The sequence below is a fragment of the Ascaphus truei genome, chromosome 2, assembly GCF_040206685.1.
Source record: "Ascaphus truei isolate aAscTru1 chromosome 2, aAscTru1.hap1, whole genome shotgun sequence".
NCBI classification, from domain to species: Eukaryota; Metazoa; Chordata; class Amphibia; order Anura; family Ascaphidae; genus Ascaphus; species Ascaphus truei.
In genome coordinates, this window is record NC_134484.1 from 440,383,442 (window position 1) to 440,393,280 (window position 9,839).

General features: G+C 48.4%; 1 long non-coding RNA gene across 1 annotated transcript; it reads right to left on the reverse strand.

The window, feature by feature from the left end:
- Window positions 1–811: 811 nt before the first annotated feature.
- On the reverse strand, window positions 812–9,128 carry LOC142488797 (uncharacterized). The gene is made up of 3 exons (XR_012799667.1): window positions 9,058–9,128; window positions 2,008–2,239; window positions 812–1,303 (listed from the first exon to the last, which is right to left on the reverse strand). It is a non-coding gene; the product is annotated as an uncharacterized LOC142488797 (long non-coding RNA).
- Between the last annotated feature and the right edge of the window lie 711 nt (window positions 9,129–9,839).

The following is a 9,839-nucleotide window of genomic DNA, read 5'->3' on the forward strand; positions in this document are numbered from 1 at the left end:
CTTAGTCCCTGGAACAAACCCAAGGAGCTTGATGCCCCAAGAGCCCCTGCTTAGCTCCCTTACCCCCTGATGGGATAAGGGGTATCAGCTCCCAGTCCCCTGAGGGAGGGAAAGAATGAACAAAACCCAGAGCCCTGGCTGAACAACAACTAAATTGAGCTGCCACCACTTTTTATTACCAGGTCTTAGCCCCGGTAGGTGGGCAGCACCTTAGCCGTGGGCCCACCCCCAGCCCCCCTGTAACTACTGGAGAGTTAATTACTACAGCAAGAACAAGGATTAATCCTAACACTGCCTGCACAGATACCAGGACTTATATGCTAGGGCAGAGGATTTTAGTAGCCAGGGGCTATATGGCTACACACGTTTTCATCATCATTTGAATATCACAATTATGTTAGTGATATCCTTAATTCTTCACGTTGGGCATCTTCGTCATTATGATCATGTGCCTTATTGTTGCATAAATATTTCTGTGTTAAAGTGTGCCTTCATCAGGGTTATAGCCAGGACTTTTCCTGATGTGGGGCATTTTGGGTTGATGGCGAGGCACTAATGTTATGCCACAGAGGTGACCTGGTGTTGCACCAGCACAGTCTGGTAGTGCTGTGTGTTAGTGTATAGTGTACTCTCAGAGTATAACCTGACCACACAATATTACTGACATAAGACTGCACTATATCAGCCCCGAATATAAGGAAATGCATATACATGATCAGGGGACCAAAATTAACATGAAATCAATCAAATATTACAACAACAAAAAAAATGGTCAAACAGCCAGATAGCTACACTTATGAAAAATCCACAAATTAATGTTTACTAGATTCATGCTAAATTAATAAAGTAGCATTAGCAACACAGAATACATTACCACCACATGCAAGCAACAATAAAATAGTGCAGCACAGTACTTAAAGTAATATCAAAATCATTACCCTTCACATCGGAGGGCGCGGAGGGGAAGAGAGAGGGAATGACACATGGGGGGGAGAGATGGGATAACACATGTGGGGGAGAGAGGTGATGACATATGGGGGGAGAGAGAGGTGATGCCACATGGGGGGAGAGAGAGGTGATGACACGGGGGGAGAGAGAGGTGATGACACGGGGGGGGAGAGATGATGCCATATTGGGGGAGAGAGAGGTGATGTAACGCTTGAGTGCCCGCAGACCTGGCCGGTCCCCGGTACTGAGGTGGTTAAGGGTATAACAGTCCAGGGAGTAGCAAGGTACACGAAGTCTAACGAGAGCCGAGATCAAATCCAAGGGTATCAAACGAAGGCAGGGTCTGGAGCGAGAGCTGCAACACAAAAGAGAGCCAGGCATAGACCTCCGTATTACAAGAGCCACAGGAAAACTATGCAGAGCGAGGAAGGAGAGGGCAGACAGGAACTATAAATGTTGGAGAACCAATGGGAGCAAGAGGTGGAGCGGGGGCTTGACTGAGCGGCCCCAGTGATAGGTTCAAATGCCTGGTGTGGTGTTCCCTAGTGGGAATAGCCTCCAGCTGATGGGAGGTGGAGCCAAGGCTGCAGGAGGAGTGTAGAAGAGGACGGGTGCGCGCGCGCCCTGTAACACTCCTGCACGCGCTCCCCGGCAGCGTGTGGGCGGAGGCGGCGTGTGCTGCGGAGGACCGGAGCGGCGCCCAACTGGAGCGGGTAAGGAGCTGGCGGGGAGGGGGCCTGGGACGTGCGGCAGTACTGGGAGCCGGGGTGACGGGGACCCGCTGTAGGGCGCGTGTCCCCCGATCCCTTACAGGTGATGACATGGGGGGAGAAAGTAAAAGACACATGGCGGCGGGAGAGAGGGCATGACACATGGGCGGGAGAGAAGGGATAACACATGGGGAAAGAGGTGATGACACATTGAGTGACACATTGAGTGTGAGAGAGGAGAGAGGAGAATGACATATCGGGGGAAAGAGGGTGACATGACGAGGTGACACATGGAGTTGGGGGTTCACATGAGAATGGGCAGTGAGTGACATGGGGGAGTGGGCTGTACCTCACAATCCCAGGTGCATGTCAGGACTTCCCCTCTCCTCTCAACAAGTGCAGTCCTCAGCGGTGCAGGGGAGTGGGTTGGGAAGTCCTCCTCCTGCTGTCTCTCCTTGTGGTGCTGTCACCTGTGTGATGGTGGTTCCCCAGATTTTTACATCAGGCCTTTTTGATTTCACACCGGGCCTTGCTGCTTAGGCCCTACACTGGCTCGCCCTGGTCTTCATGCTGAAACCATACTGAAAAAAAGTACAAGCAATATTTCAGTGCCCAGGATTTCCATTTAATAGATCCACGGACTAACACCTTCAATTGGTATTACATTTGTAAGAAAAACCTACTACAGGGGTGACTGTCATGGGAGAGGGGGTTTGGCCCGGTATCAAAGGGGATACACCCCATTTGGCCACCCCCTGCTCTCACTTGGGAAGCAAGGGGTTAACTGGACTGCGGTACAGTAATGTGTTTTTACCCTGCTTCAGCAACCAAATGTATATTCCCCTGTAAATGTGTCTTGTTCCCATTCCAGTGTTTGCACCAACACATACACTGGGATTGATGCGGCAGGGAAAGGGTTAAGGTTAACTCAGTGTTTATAACCCTTTGTTCCATGTTCCTGCCTTTTCAGGCTCCATTTTGCAGTTTCCCATAGGCCGCCATTACAGCTCCATTGAAACCTATGGTGAATCCGGCAGTTTGGGCCCGTTTCCATCGAAGACCAGCAGGTGGCATCCGAGAGGAGGAGCGGCGGTTCCCAATTGTAAGTCAATAGAGCCATTGATTTCAATGGGGATTCCTCGACGCCGAATTCCAGGAACGGTTTGGCAGCCATCCAAACCGCAGACCACAAAAGCGGATACATTTTCTTAAAGAGAGCTTTTATCACTACTAGTTCAAAGTCAACTACAATTGGCGTGGGAACCCTAGGTTCTAGGGCAGCGGTGCGCAAACTGGGGGGCGCGCAAGATTATGTAGGGGGGGCGCGGGCTGAGTGCGGGGAAACCTGGGGGCGGGCAGAGCTGTGCACGGCGGCCAGAAGCTCCGTGCACTGGCTGCTTCCCTGCTGTCTGTGTCAGAGGGGGCGGGGCCAGAAGCTCAGTGCACTGGCTGCTTCCCTGCTGTCTGTGTCAGAGGGGGCGGGGCCAGAAGCTCCGTGCAGAGACTGCTGCTGCTGCTTCTATGCTGTGTCTGCCTGCAGAGGGGGCGGGGCCTTGCTGCGGGGCCTTCCCTGCACACAGACAAGCCCTCCTCCTCCTGTCTGTTACCCGCCCGTTTTCTGCAGCACATGGGGGGACCGGAGCAGGTTTAGTTACTCCCTCCCCCAGGTAGTGTGTGTGTGTGTATGTGTGTGTGTGTATATGTGTGTGTGTGTGTGTGTGTGTGTGTGTATATATATGTGTGTGTGTGTGTGTGTGTGTGTGTATGTGTGTGTGTATATGTATATGTATTTATGTGTGTGTATATGTATGTATGTATGTATGTGTGTGTGTATGTATGTGTGTGTGTATATATGTGTGTGTGTGTGTATGTATGTATGTATGTATGTATATGTGTATATGTGTGTGTGTGTGTGTGTATATATGTTTGTGTGTGTGTGTGTATGTATGTGTGTGTATATGTATGTGTGTGTGTGTATATGTATTTATGTGTGTGTATATGTATGTATGTATGTATGTATGTATGTGTGTGTGTGTATATATGTGTGTGTGTGTGTGTGTATGTATGTATGTATGTATGTATGTATATGTGTATATGTGTGTGTGTGTATGTATATGTGTATATATATATATATATATATATATGTATATATGTGTATATGTATATATATATATATATATGTGTGTGTGTGTATATATATATATATATATATATATGTGTATATATATGACTGCAGTGTGTATTGTGTCTGTGTGTTGGTGGTGATTGAATGCAGCGGTGCACAATCTGAGGGGGGGTCGCCCCGGCGCAAGATTATTTAGGCGGGGCGCGTGCGGCAAAACCTGGCTGCGCAGGCGAAAAAGATGTGCGCGCGTGGCCGAACAGAATAGTGCAGGTGGCGGTCACATAATTCGGAGGTACGGGGGAGGAGCACGCGCGAGCCCTGTGATGTCAAACGCCCCTCCCTCCGGTGTCTGCCCTACAATAACGCTGTGTTGCTGCTCTCCTCCGCTGGCAACCTGCTTCGCTGCGATCCTCTGCAAGTGAAAGGGTAGGCTGCCACTTTATCACTCATACTATGAATGTACAGAATTAAGGTAAAAAAAGTGTAAACACTTCCCCGCTCGTGCTTGCAAAATTATGCAGGACACCCTGTGCTCATGCTTGTAGAGTTGGTGATGTCACCGCTCTCAGCGGCAGCGTGGACGCAGTCTAATTTTGCAAGAGCGAGCTGTTGAAGTATGTAAGTATTTAAGCTGCGCTTATAGTGCCGGCGACGCGACGTCATCCGAAAAATGCATTGTCGCTGCCGCGTGTGCTTATAGTAAGCGTGACGTGGCGATGCGATTTTTTGAAGCCGGCAATATTTGATTTTTCAGGGGCTGTCGCCTCATGTGACAGCCCCTGAACCAATCAATGGCCAGGTCGCCCGCACCGCCGCCGAGAAGCGAAATACAACTTTTGCTAGCGTCGCCGTCGCGGGCACTATACGCGCGGCCTTAGACATATTTGTATTTACATTGTATACCGTTTAATAAAGGTTTTTTTTTAATGTGATTTTGATCAGACAGGGGGGGGCCCGAGAAATTTCATGGATTAAAAGGGGGGCTCGGCCTAAAAAGTTTGCTCACTCCTGTTCTAGGGCACCCAGAGATAAAATTATTTTTGCCCCTAGCCCCTAGGAACCCCCACACACGACCACCACCGGGTCCGAGAATGAGGGACCCCCGTAAAGGGTTTTGCTCAGCAGGAGGGTCGTGCCATTGACTCTAATGGCGGAGCGGAGGTCCCATTGAATCCCATGGCGGTGCTCGCTCATGCATTCCCTATGGCGGTGCCAGCCATTGATTCCAATGGGGGAAAAGTCGCGTGGCGCTAAAACGGCTAAGTCCGAAACTGTAGAATGTGTAAGTCCATATCTCCGGTTGTGCGAGGACCAGAGGGCTGGGATTTGGGTTGCATGTAGTCACTGCTCCGGCATGACTGCATGACCATTTCCAGCCCTCTCCGAACAACCAGGCGGAGTATGGGCAAATGTAAAGAATTGTGGTTTTCCCATAGACTTCAATGGCAGAGTTGCTCCATTGAAAGTCTATAGCGGCGGAGCCCATAGACTTCAATGGCGGAGTTGCCCCATTGAAAGCCTATAGCGGCGAAGCCCATTGACTTCAACGGCGGAGTTGCTCCATTGAAAGCCTATAGCGGCGGAGCCCGTTGATTTCAATGGGAAAGAGTGAAAAGCAGAGATTCATTTTTAGAGCGGAGAATCCTGCATTAAAGTAATAAGAATTTTAACTTGTTTTTGGTATCTCCGGTTCTGGGGGTCGCAGAGAGCTGAAACTTGGCTACCATGGAGAGTCACCTCCGGCACGAGGGACTGGCCAGTTTCAGCCCACTGGGCCCAGCAGAACGGATTCTTTTAATATGTGAAGATATTAAAGAGTGAATTGTATTTTGGGTCTGGTATAAAAACTCAGAGCCCATATGGTATGGTAATGCTCAGGATGGGAGACAAGTGGTCGATCATAAACTCCTGATCAAAGACCCCCCCACCCTGCTTGTGTATGCGAACACAAAGGAATGCAGGACATGGGTACTTGATATTAAGTGTTGTACTTCACACCTTGGACAAATGGTATCCTGGCAAAGCCAGACTTTAGGACGCCAAGCTTGTGGGCGGGGGGCTAGGGAAATAAGCCCCTGATTAGAATAATATCCACCCAGTGGGTGGGTATTAAGGGGCCCCTCAGGTGAGGTGGCAAGGAGAGATTGGGTGCAGGTAATTGTTCTCCAATGGCCTGCACTCAATAATAAGGTATAGGACTGGAATTGCATATAAACCAGTGTCAATCCTATACTCTGTGGTCTTCGTGTCTTTTCGTGATGTCTACATCTGAACCTTTATTGTGGAAGGAATTGCCAATCCTGTATCCTGATTGCTTTCTTGTCCAACCCCTTAAGTAAGTGTGTGTATTATTATAACTTATCACTAGCTACCGTGACAGTGACCAACTCCAGTCCTCAAGGGCCACCAACAGGCCAGGTTTTAGGGATATCTCTGGTTCAGCACAGGTGGGTCAATCATTAGCTCAGTCAATCACTGAGCCACTGATTGAGCCACCTGTGCTGAAGCAGGGATATCCTTAAAATCTGACCTGCTGGTGGCCCTTGAGGACTGGAGTTGGCCACCCCTGACCTACTGCATTCAATGTTTTACAGTAACTAGAGTATGAGTCTAATGGAAAGGATCAGCATCATTATTGTGCCGTATGAAAAGTATGAGTGAGAATTAGGACAATTTATCAAGGTCTCTCAAATGGAAAAATAGTACACAAAACCTTACCAGATTTATCATGGAAAAACGTTCCCAATAGAACCAATGCCATTTTCTTCCTTGATATTTTTACACTGTTTTTGATCCAGTTTTGCAGTTGACTTTAAAGAAATGTGAAAGCTCAGGATGCACACGTTAGGTAATCAGGCAAAGTTACTGACTTACTTTCTGAAGTGAAACTTCTTTGCTGACACCTACCTAAATTCTCATGGGACTAAAACTCCTTCATGGAGACAAAAAAGCGTCACGATCAGGCGCATGCACGAGCGCGCACACCCCCGCTAGCTCAAGATTCTCACAGCACTGAAAGTCGTTCATGCAGACGGAAATACGATCAGGCAAGCAACAGTACTTTTATAAGCAAACCTGCCACAGTACCAGTACTTTTATAAGCAAACCTGCCACAGTACCAGTACTTTTATAAGCAAACCTGTCACAGTACCAGTACTTTTATAAGCAAACCTGCCACAGTACCAGTACTTTTATAAGCAAACCTGCCACAGTACCAGTACTTTTATAAGCAAACCTGTCACAGTACCAGTACTTTTATAAGCAAACCTGTCACAGTACCAGTATTTTTTATAAGCAAACCTGTCACAGTACCAGTATTTTTATAAGCAAACCTGTCACAGTACCAGTATTTTTATAAGCAAACCTGTCACAGTACCAGTACTTTTATAAGCAAACCTGTCACAGTACCAGTACTTTTCTAAGCAAACCTGCCATAGTACTAGTACCTTTATATCCAAACCTGACACAGTACCAGTACTTTTATAAGCAAACCTTCCACAGTACCAGCACTTTTATAAGGAAACCTGTCACAGCACCAGTACTTTTCTAAGCAAACCTGCCACAGTACCAGTACTTTTCTAAGCAAACCTGCCACAGTACTAGTACCTTTATATCCAAACCTGACACAGTACCAGTACTTTTCTAAGAAAACCTGCCACAGTACCAGTACCTTTATATCCAAACCTGGCACAGTACCAGTACTTTTATACCCACACATGCCACAGTACCAGTACTTTTATAAGCAAACCTCACAAAAATCAAAAAACTATTTCAGTGACAAAACACAAAGAAGTTACACTTAGAACGTGTGTGCCCGGCACACACCCCGTCTTTATTTTCTTTTTTTCAAAATCTGCCACATATAAGTGATACATAATTTAAGGCTAGTTTGTAAACATGGTAAACTGAGGTTTATTTGGGTTTCCTGTAGCTACTAACTGCCTTCATTATGATGTTACTGTACGTAGCTCCTGCTATCACATGGGGCGATAAGGAATAAGAGCAACGGTCCCTGATCTGCCTGGTAACACATGACAGGGGATATGGGATTGGATAAGAAGAAAAACAGATAGAATGTTGAAACAAACTGTCAGTTTGAGATATACAGAGAGAGTCCAACTGCCAGTATGAGACGGACACACACAGTTAGGGAGTGACAGTCTGAGAGGCACACAGAGAGACAGCCCAGGTGACAGTGAGAGGCATTTAAGAGACAGTCTGAAACGCAGAGATAGTGAAAGAGGTTTGATGGTGCTCGTCTCAAGCGGACCCGCAGGGCTGAGGTAGAGATGCAAATAAACCGACCACAGCCCAAGGACATAGTCCTGTAAGAGTATAAGTAGTCGGTAAGGGAGCAGGGGTCAGGGCTGGCGGCAATGGTGCTGAGTCCAGTCTACAGGCAAAAGATCAGTGCAGGCGACAGTGGTGCAAAGTCCAGGCAACAGGCAAAAGGTCAGGGCAGGCAGAAAGCAGCGAGGTCGGGGTCTTGGTCCTGGGTCAGCAACAGGGAGTCCAAACAGGTAACAGGAACAGGCGACAGCAAAGACCGACAGGAGCTGCAAAAACACAGAACGTTGCTCGGCAACTCCCACCAGGAAGTGCAGCCTTAGGCCTGGGACATAGTGCCTTTAACCAGTGCTGAGGCGCGCTGAGGCTCAGGGAAAGCACCGCTTTCCCTGGCCTTACACAGCGCGCCATCAGGGGGAGGGCCGGGACGGGGGCGGGCCACTGACGTCACGGAGCTGGTTCGCCCTCATTGGGCGAAACGCTCACGTGACCGGCCCTGCGCTCCGGCAAGCGGGGAAATTTCAAAACGCCGTCAGACACATGCTTCCCCAAGCGTGCTGACGTGTGCGCGAGCCCCTGCTAAAGCCGCTCTCATTGCGGCTGCAGGGGCTCAGTGCCGAGCAGCAGCACGGCTCAGCACAGGTCAGCGCATAAGCGCTGACCATGTCCCAGGCCTTATATAGCAGGCTTATAAACACACAGATAACCAGCAAGCTCTGAAAAAAATAATTACCACATAATATATATATATGTGTCAAAAGGAGTGCTATTGGGCATGGCTAAATGTATACAACAAGAAACAAAGAAGCCCAAAGCTACATCCAATATGACAAAAATACACAGTGAAATACCTACTGTATATATTCTCTTGAAAAGTGGTCATTTAGTTTAACCCTTTGGCTAAAGCGTCTTAAGCCTACTGCCACATCAAGGCATGACCATAATATCGCAGGTCCTAAACCCTCACTGCTTAAAATCCTTATTCACCTCTATAATTAGGGGAAGGATGGTCCTGGCATTGAGCCTGTCGCAACCAGCTGCATGAAAAGAAAACCTGCTTACTTGGACAGTGGGGAGGAGCGAGCTTTAAACCCTGGGTGGGAGGAGCCACTAACCTCCAAAACAGCTGAGACCAGCTGGACAAAGTAAACAAACACACAGATACCCAGAAAGCTCTCAGAAACCCCACCAAATTACCACAATATATATAAATATATATATATATATATGTGTGTGTGTGTGTGTGTCAAAAGGAGTGCTACTGGGCGTGGCTAATTGTATAAAACAAGAAACAAAGAAGTCCAGAGCAACATCCAATGTGACAAAAATACACAGTGAAATACCTATATATCTCTTGAAAAAAGGGTAATTTAGTTAACCCTTTGGCCAAAGCGTAAAAGCCTGCGAGCCACTTTCAAGGCATGACCATAATACCGCAGGTCCTAACACTAACTGATTAAAATCCTTATGTAGCCAGGTCCCCTCTGCGTGTTGCTGCCCCGCGAACTTCCCCCTAGTTTTCTCCGCTGCCGGGGGTCACTCGATAGACCCGCCGGCATTTCTGGAGGGTGGGGGCCAGTGCAGGGAGCGGGTTAGCGTTCCGGCGGTCCCCGGCGGCTCCCGAGCAGGGCGCCGCCATCTTGTGATAGATCGCGCATGCGCAGTAAGTCCTGGCAGCCCGGCAGAGTTCGCGCATGCGCAGGATAAGCGTGCGAAGCCCTAGCCTAGCAGGGAAGGTATTAGCCAGGGACTACAGATCCCATGAGCCT